This window comes from Cololabis saira, chromosome 7 (genome assembly GCF_033807715.1).
Source record: "Cololabis saira isolate AMF1-May2022 chromosome 7, fColSai1.1, whole genome shotgun sequence".
Taxonomy (NCBI): domain Eukaryota; kingdom Metazoa; phylum Chordata; class Actinopteri; order Beloniformes; family Belonidae; genus Cololabis; species Cololabis saira.
In genome coordinates this window covers 42,201,527-42,210,210 of record NC_084593.1, presented here as the reverse complement: position 1 = coordinate 42,210,210, position 8,684 = coordinate 42,201,527, and the positions used below count along the sequence as shown (strand labels likewise).

General features: G+C 46.9%; 8 non-coding genes across 8 annotated transcripts; all 8 read right to left on the bottom strand.

The window, feature by feature from the left end:
• Positions 1 to 764: 764 nt before the first annotated feature.
• trnad-guc (transfer RNA aspartic acid (anticodon GUC)) lies at positions 765 to 836 on the bottom strand. The gene has a single exon. It is a non-coding gene; the product is annotated as a tRNA-Asp (tRNA).
• Positions 837 to 1,586: 750 nt separating this feature from the next.
• trnad-guc (transfer RNA aspartic acid (anticodon GUC)) lies at positions 1,587 to 1,658 on the bottom strand. The gene has a single exon. It is a non-coding gene; the product is annotated as a tRNA-Asp (tRNA).
• Positions 1,659 to 2,101: 443 nt separating this feature from the next.
• Positions 2,102 to 2,174, bottom strand: trnav-cac (transfer RNA valine (anticodon CAC)). Its single transcript has one exon. It is a non-coding gene; the product is annotated as a tRNA-Val (tRNA).
• Positions 2,175 to 2,896: 722 nt separating this feature from the next.
• Positions 2,897 to 2,968, bottom strand: trnad-guc (transfer RNA aspartic acid (anticodon GUC)). Its single transcript has one exon. It is a non-coding gene; the product is annotated as a tRNA-Asp (tRNA).
• Positions 2,969 to 3,412: 444 nt separating this feature from the next.
• On the bottom strand, positions 3,413 to 3,485 carry trnav-cac (transfer RNA valine (anticodon CAC)). Its single transcript has one exon. It is a non-coding gene; the product is annotated as a tRNA-Val (tRNA).
• Positions 3,486 to 4,370: 885 nt separating this feature from the next.
• On the bottom strand, positions 4,371 to 4,442 carry trnad-guc (transfer RNA aspartic acid (anticodon GUC)). Its single transcript has one exon. It is a non-coding gene; the product is annotated as a tRNA-Asp (tRNA).
• A 750-nt stretch (positions 4,443 to 5,192) lies between these two features.
• Positions 5,193 to 5,264, bottom strand: trnad-guc (transfer RNA aspartic acid (anticodon GUC)). Its single transcript has one exon. It is a non-coding gene; the product is annotated as a tRNA-Asp (tRNA).
• A 444-nt stretch (positions 5,265 to 5,708) lies between these two features.
• On the bottom strand, positions 5,709 to 5,781 carry trnav-cac (transfer RNA valine (anticodon CAC)). The gene has a single exon. It is a non-coding gene; the product is annotated as a tRNA-Val (tRNA).
• Positions 5,782 to 8,684: the final 2,903 nt, after the last annotated feature.

The window sequence follows — 8,684 nt, the reverse complement described above, 5'->3', positions numbered from 1 at the left end:
TGTTAACCATTACACCATGGAACCCACTTCTGCTGTTATTGTGGTCTGACATTGTGGTGGTGGCACCTGACAGAGTGCTGTCCATGAGTGCTGTCCATGGTACCGAGAGCGTCTGGGTGTTTAGGGTACCAGGGCCCCGGTCCTCCAGCTCCGCGGGCTGGCTCTTTCACTCCGGTGGCTGGTGGGGGGGGTGCTTAACAGCGGGTCCCCGGGTTCGCACGGTCAGCCGGGTCTTTGGGTGGCTCCGGGTCTGGACGGTGAGTCAAATGTCAGTTGCTGAGCAGCGGGGCGGTGAGACGGGTTGGTGAGTGGCTTTCTGCGGGCCGGCTCTTTCACTCCGGTGGCTGGTCGGGGGGAGCTTAACAGCGGGTCCCCGGGTTCGCACGGTGAGCCGGGTCTCTGGGTGGCTCCGGGTCTGGAGGGTGAGTCAAAGGTGAGTTTCTGAGCAGCGGGGCGGTGAGACGGGTTGGTGAGTGGCTTTCAGGGCCGTGCTGTCAGTCTGTGTCTGGGACGAGGCGACGGCGGGCATAAAAAGCGATTCTCCCAGAGATGCTCTAGATGCTGTCCTAAATAACTGCTCTTTTTACTTCTTCTATGACATTTTCTGTGTGTATAAAATCCACCCTCAATCAGAGTTTCCTCTGATCCAGCTGCAGCATTTAGAAGCTTCTTTGGCAGGCAGACAGCAACTGCTAGTCTATTTTCTTAATGACCATTGTTTACTTGACTCAATCATGTAGGTATCATCGTATGAAACAAGAAGTCTCCCCGTCGGGGAATCGAACCCCGGTCTTCTGCGTGACAGGCAGAGATACTGTCCACTATACTAACGAGGACAGCTTTTTGCCAAAAGAACTTCCTGATTGCAGGAACTTAATAACTGTGTACCAATGTCATTGGATAGTCAGTGTCCATCTCTTTTTAATCTTTTTAATAGTTTTATATCGTCGAGCTAGTGTACGTTAATGGAGAATGACTGGCTTTTGGTCAGTTGTGGAACTGAAACAAAATTAATTTCTGCATGAGACCCAATGCGAGAAAGAGATGGTCGGCCTTCCTGTCCTGTGCACCAAGAAGAGGACTGGAGTGCTTTTCCAAGTCCAAATAATGTTATTGAAAAGTCATACATGTTTCCGCCAAGTTTCGAACAGGGGACCTTTCGCGTGTGAGGCGAACGTGATAACCACTACACTACGGAAACAGACACAGTGAGCCGGGTCTTTGGGTGGCTACGGGTCTGGACGGTGAGTCAAAGGTGAGTTGCTGAGCAGCGGGGCGGTGAGCCGGGTTGGTGAGTGGCTTTCAGGGCCGTGCTGTCAGTCTGTGTCTGGGACGAGGCGACGGCGGGCATAAAAAGCAATTCTCCCAGAGATGCTCTAGATGCTGTCCTAAATAACTGCTCTTTTTACTTCTTCAATGACATTTTCTGTATGTATAAAATCCACCCTCAATCAGAGTTTCCTCTGATCCAGCTGCAGCATTTAGAAGCTTCTTTGGCAGGCAGACAGCAACTGCTAGTCTATTTCCTTAATGACCATTGTTTACTTGACTCAATCATGTAGGTATCATCGTACGAAACAAGAAGTCTCCCCGTCGGGGAATCGAACCCCGGTCTTCTGCGTGACAGGCAGAGATACTGTCCACTATACTAACGAGGACAGCTTTTTGCCAAAAGAACTTCCTGATTGCAGGAACTTAATAACTGTGTACCAATGTCATTGGAAAATCAGTGTCCATCTCTTTTTAATCTTTTATATCGGTCCGCGATTCTCGGCTCTCCGCGGTCTCAGCGCGACGGGAATGCAGGTGAAGCCCCGCGAGTCTCGGCTCGGTTTGCCGCGAGGCTCTGGTCCAGCTGGTCCGGGGTTCCCCGCACCTCCGGGGACCCCCTCTCGGAACCTCTGCTGCTGGGGTCTGGTGGTGGAGCTAGTGTACGTTAATGGAGAATGACTGGCTTTTGGTCAGTTGTGGAACTGCAACAAACTTAATTTCTGCATGAAACCCAATGCGAGAAAGAGATGGTCGGCCTTCCTGTCCTGTGCACCAAGAAGAGGACTGGAGTGGTTTTCCAAGTCCAAATAATGTTATGCAAAGTCACACATGTTTCCGCCCAGTTTCGAACAGGGGACTTTTCGCGTGTGAGGCGAACGTGATAACCACTACACTACGGAAACAGACATGCTTTGAAAATGGCGGGCATAAAAAAAAAATCCTGTAAAAAACTCTGCTACAATTCTTGACAGTAAGATGGATACTGCAGGTTTTCTCCTGGCTGCTCTCAAAGACTCATGCTGATGTTAACCATTACACCATGGAACCCACTTCTGCTTTTATTGTGGTCTGACATTGTGGTGGTGGCACCTGACAGAGTGCTGTCCATGAGTGCTGTCCATGGTACCGAGATCATCTGGGTGTTTAGGGTACCAGGGCCCTGGTCCTCCAGCTCCGCGGGCTGGCTCTTTCACTCCGGTGGCTGGTGGGGGGGGGGGGCTTAACAGCGGGTCCCCGGGTTCGCACGGTGAGCCGGGTCTTTGGGTGGCTCCGGGTCTGGACGGTGAGTCAAAGGTGAGTTGCTGAGCAGCGGGGCGGTGAGACGGGTTGGTGAGTGGCTTTCAGGGCCGTGCTGTCAGTCTGTGTCTGGGACGAGGCGACGGCGGGCATAAAAAGCAATTCTCCCAGAGATGCTCTAGATGCTGTCCTAAATAACTGCTCTTTTTACTTCTTCAATGACATTTTCTGTATGTATAAAATCCACCCTCAATCAGAGTTTCCTCTGATCAAGCTGCAGCATTTAGAAGCTTCTTTGGCAGGCAGACAGCAACTGCTAGTCTATTTTCTTAATGACCATTGTTTACTTGACTCAATCATGTAGGTATCATCGTACGAAACAAGAAGTCTCCCCGTCGGGGAATCGAACCCCGGTCTTCTGCGTGACAGGCAGAGATACTGTCCACTATACTAACGAGGACAGCTTTTTGCCAAAAGAACTTCCTAATTGCAGGAACTTAATAACTTTGTACCAATGTCATTGGAAAATCAGTGTCCATCTCTTTTTAATCTTTTATATCGGTCCGCGATTCTCGGCTCTCCGCGGTCTCAGCGCGACGGGAATGCAGGTGAAGCCCCGCGAGTCTCGGCTCGGTTTGCCGCGAGGCTCTGGTCCAGCTGGTCCGGGGTTCCCCGCACCTCCGGGGACCCCCTCTCGGAACCTCTGCTGCTGGGGTCTGATGGTGGAGCTAGTGTACGTTAATGGAGAATGACTGGCTTTTGGTCAGTTGTGGAACTGCAACAAAATTAATTTCTGCATTATACCCAATGCGAGAAAGAGATGGTCGACCTTCCTGTCTTGTGCACCAAGAAGAGGACTGGATTTGTTTTCCAAGTCCAAATAATGTTATTGCAAAGTCATACATGTTTCCGCCCAGTCTCGAACAGGGGACCTTTCGCGTGTGAGGCGAACGTGATAACCACTACACTACGGAAACAGACATGCTTTGAAAATGGCGGGCATAAAAATAAAATCCTGTAAAAAACTCTGCTACAATTCTTGACAGTAAGATGGATACTGCAGGTTTTCTCCTGGCTGCTCTCAAAGACTCATGCTGATGTTAACCATTACACCATGGAACCCACTTCTGCTGTTATTGTGGTCTGACATTGTGGTGGTGGCACCTGACAGAGTGCTGTCCATGAGTGCTGTCCATGGTACCGAGAGCGTCTGGGTGTTTAGGGTACCAGGGCCCCGGTCCTCCAGCTCCGCGGGCTGGCTCTTTCACTCCGGTGGCTGGTGGGGGGGGTGCTTAACAGCGGGTCCCCGGGTTCGCACGGTGAGCCGGGTCTTTGGGTGGCTCCGGGTCTGGACGGTGAGTCAAATGTCAGTTGCTGAGCAGCGGGGCGGTGAGACGGGTTGGTGAGTGGCTTTCTGCGGGCCGGCTCTTTCACTCCGGTGGCTGGTCGGGGGGAGCTTAACAGCGGGTCCCCGGGTTCGCACGGTGAGCCGGGTCTCTGGGTGGCTCCGGTTCTGGACGGTGAGTCAAAGGTGAGTTTCTGAGCAGCGGGGCGGTGAGACGGGTTGGTGAGTGGCTTTCAGGGCCGTGCTGTCAGTCTGTGTCTGGGACGAGGCGACGGCGGGCATAAAAAGCGATTCTCCCAGAGATGCTCTAGATGCTGTCCTAAATAACTGCTCTTTTTACTTCTTCAATGACATTTTCTGTGTGTATAAAATCCACCCTCAATCAGAGTTTCCTCTGATCCAGCTGCAGCATTTAGAAGCTTCTTTGGCAGGCAGACAGCAACTGCTAGTCTATTTTCTTAATGACCATTGTTTACTTGACTCAATCATGTAGGTATCATCGTACGAAACAAGAAGTCTCCCCGTCGGGGAATCGAACCCCGGTCTTCTGCGTGACAGGCAGAGATACTGTCCACTATACTAACGAGGACAGCTTTTTGCCAAAAGAACTTCCTGATTGCAGGAACTTAATAACTGTGTACCAATGTCATTGGATAGTCAGTGTCCATCTCTTTTTAATCTTTTTAATAGTTTTATATCGTCGAGCTAGTGTACGTTAATGGAGAATGACTGGCTTTTGGTCAGTTGTGGAACTGAAACAAAATTAATTTCTGCATGAGACCCAATGCGAGAAAGAGATGGTCGGCCTTCCTGTCCTGTGCACCAAGAAGAGGACTGGAGTGGTTTTCCAAGTCCAAATAATGTTATTGAAAAGTCATACATGTTTCCGCCAAGTTTCGAACAGGGGACCTTTCGCGTGTGAGGCGAACGTGATAACCACTACACTACGGAAACAGACACGGTGAGCCGGGTCTTTGGGTGGCTACGGGTCTGGACGGTGAGTCAAAGGTGAGTTGCTGAGCAGCGGGGCGGTGAGACGGGTTGGTGAGTGGCTTTCAGGGCCGTGCTGTCAGTCTGTGTCTGGGACGAGGCGACGGCGGGCATAAAAAGCAATTCTCCCAGAGATGCTCTAGATGCTGTCCTAAATAACTGCTCTTTTTACTTCTTCAATGACATTTTCTGTATGTATAAAATCCACCCTCAATCAGAGTTTCCTCTGATCCAGCTGCAGCATTTAGAAGCTTCTTTGGCAGGCAGACAGCAACTGCTAGTCTATTTTCTTAATGACCATTGTTTACTTGACTCAATCATGTAGGTATCATCGTACGAAACAAGAAGTCTCCCCGTCGGGGAATCGAACCCCGGTCTTCTGCGTGACAGGCAGAGATACTGTCCACTATACTAACGAGGACAGCTTTTTGCCAAAAGAACTTCCTGATTGCAGGAACTTAATAACTGTGTACCAATGTCATTGGAAAATCAGTGTCCATCTCTTTTTAATCTTTTATATCGGTCCGCGATTCTCGGCTCTCCGCGGTCTCAGCGCGACGGGAATGCAGGTGAAGCCCCGCGAGTCTCGGCTCGGTTTGCCGTGAGGCTCTGGTCCAGCTGGTCCGGGGTTCCCCGCACCTCCGGGGACCCCCTCTCGGAACCTCTGCTGCTGGGGTCTGGTGGTGGAGCTAGTGTACGTTAATGGAGAATGACTGGCTTTTGGTCAGTTGTGGAACTGCAACAATATTAATTTCTGCATGAGACCCAATGCGAGAAAGAGATGGTCGACCTTCCTGTCTTGTGCACCAAGAAGAGGACTGGATTTGTTTTCCAAGTCCAAATAATATTATTGCAAAGTCATACATGTTTCCGCCCAGTCTCGAACAGGGGACCTTTCGCGTGTGAGGCGAACGTGATAACCACTACACTACGGAAACAGACATGCTTTGAAAATGGCGGGCATAAAAATAAAATCCTGTAAAAAACTCTGCTACAATTCTTGACAGTAAGATGGATACTGCAGGTTTTCTCCTGGCTGCTCTCAAAGACTCATGCTGATGTTAACCATTACACCATGGAACCCACTTCTGCTGTTATTGTGTTCTGACATTGTGGTGGTGGTACCTGACAGAGTGCTGTCCATGAGTGCTGTCCATGGTACCGAGAGCGTCTGGGTGTTTAGGGTACCAGGGCCCTGGTCCTCCAGCTCCACGGGCTGGCTCTTTCACTCCGGTGGCTGGTCGGGGGGGAGCTTAACAGCGGGTCCCCGGGTTCGCGGTGAGTCAAAGGTGAGTTGCTGAGCAGCGGGGCGGTGAGACGGGTTGGTGAGTGGCTTTCTGCGGGCTGGCTCTTTCACTCCGTTGGCCGGTCAGTAATATAATATGAAAACATGGTACAAACAATTATAAATAAATGAAATACATCACATATAAGTAAAATAATACAGCAAAGTCCATCGTACAAGAGGTAAGTAAGGATATCAGTCTTCTAAATCAGTGGGAAAATGTCTTAACACTTCATACATTTTTTGTGCTTTTTTTCAGTTATTAGTTTTAAAGATTTTAAATATAATCCAAATTAATTTAAATCACAGCCTTAAGACAGTATTGTAAGTGTAAAGCCTTGTTTTTATTTTCCAAACACCTTCCAACAGATCTTTGTTTCTTTCAGGAATCTCATTCCTTATCGTGCAATGTAAATGTTTGGAGGTCACAACGGGTAATGACATGTGGTTTTCTCACAGTTCTGAGCGTCTGCTGGAACCAGCACAGGTAAAAATGTCTTTACTGGAGATTCCTGCATGCAGACTGGGACAGCCATGCTCATTACACTTTAGTGGTAGTTACACTTAATAACATTACTTTGATTACTGCTAACATTTATGGATACAATTCTAAACCAGAAAATGATCGTCAACTTGACTGGATAGAAAATAGACTGGTATTATTATTTCAGCAGTTTGTATTAATGTGTTTTTTTTTTTTTATTTCTGCATATAATGACTGGCCGGGTAAAACTTATGGATCATTTTGAAGGAAACCTCCTTAATCTTGTTTACAATTAAACACTTATGAGGGAGCATCCACACTTTCTTCCGGTTAATATTTTTAATAAATTGATTCCAAGAAGCAGTAACATAATGTCTCTTTGGAATAGAGCACGTATTTTCCTGTTAGTATTTCGGGGGTGGAATGAGAAACAGATTTTTGCCTCTGGAGAATCAATTGAACTGGGGAGAGCCTGTCAGCCTGTTACAACTCCAGACAAAGAGGGGGACCGATTCTCATTAATAAGAGAGTACATTTTACTGTAAAGGACACACACATTCAGACTCAGAGGGTAGATATTTAATACTAGTCTTGCAAATTCAAAGCATGAATTTATGTATTTCTAATATATATGGTCCAAATGTTGATGACTCCTTGTTTTTTCACTCTTTTTTCACCTCACTTTCTGCTCACCTAGACAACACAGTCATCATCGGAGGAGACCTCAACATGGTTCTGGACCCTGGAGTGGACAGGCTCAGTAATGCAGGCGGACACAGGAGTTGGCAGTCAGCAAGTATTGTTAAGCAATACATGAATGATCTGGGTCTTTGCTCCCCCTCTCCCTTCCCCTTAGGGGGTCTTTCACCTCCTACCAGGCCATTGCCTTAAATAAGAATGTATTCTTAGCAATTCTTGCCTGGTAAAATAAAGGTTTTCTACTACTACTACTTTGCGATACATGGCGTTCTCTCCACCCAACCCTCAGGGACTACACTTTTTTCTCAGCTGTTCATCACTCATACTCTAGGTTAGATTATTTTTTAGTCAGTAGCTCTCTGATGAGAGATATCTCAGAATCACAAATTCACCCAATTATTATCAGCGATCACGCACCAGTTTCTTTCACTCTGGGGAAGAGGGGGAGCGTATCATCCTCCAAAAATTGGAGATTTAATACATCATTGCTCAAAGACCCAGACTTTATTAATTTTTTAAAGAAAGAATGGGACATATTTTTGCAAAATAACGATCAGCCAGAAATATCAGCGAGCGTTCTATGGGAAGCAGGAAAAGCAGTAATGCAAGGTAAAATAATTTCCTTTTCCTCAAATAAGAAAAGGAAAGATAACTTTTAAAAAACGAAAGAATTAGAATGCAAAATTAAAATGCTAGAGGATGAACATATCCTTAGTAGAATAAGGAAAACTAAAATAGAATTAAATAAAATAATTGACGCAAAAACGCAGTTTCTAGTACAAAGGCTTCGCCTGGAAAACTTTGCACATGAAGACAAGGAAATAAAGGCGAGAAGTACAAAACATCATGTAAACTGTTTATTATCACAATAAAGCTCATCCATGCATAATTAATTCAGAGGATTGTTCATATTTCCTTTGCAATCATTTAGTTGAATCCTTTGATTCCAGATTCCTCTCTGATCGACACCAGCTTGATCATCAGATCAGCAGTCGGGGGTGATGCTGGTTCTGGCTGCTGTTGTCCTTATTTTCATCAGATGCAGGAGGAAAACCAAAGAAACTGAAGATAAGCAGAATGAATCAAGTATGAAAGTCATCAGAAAACAGCACATGTGCAGAACTGAACCAGCTTATATCTGAAGTCTCTGTCTCAGATTCCACTTGTGGAAACTCCAGGAACCTCCAATAACTGCAGAGGTCAAATCCTCTGTTGAGATGAAACACAACTCTGAGGTCTTGATCGTCCAGTACGGAAGAGAATCAGGGCCATGCAGGAGAACAAATATTTGAGAGGGGAAGATTTTATTTTATTGTGCACTTCGAGAAAAAAGTCAAAATGTCGAGATTAATGTTGAAATACAATTTGGTGAA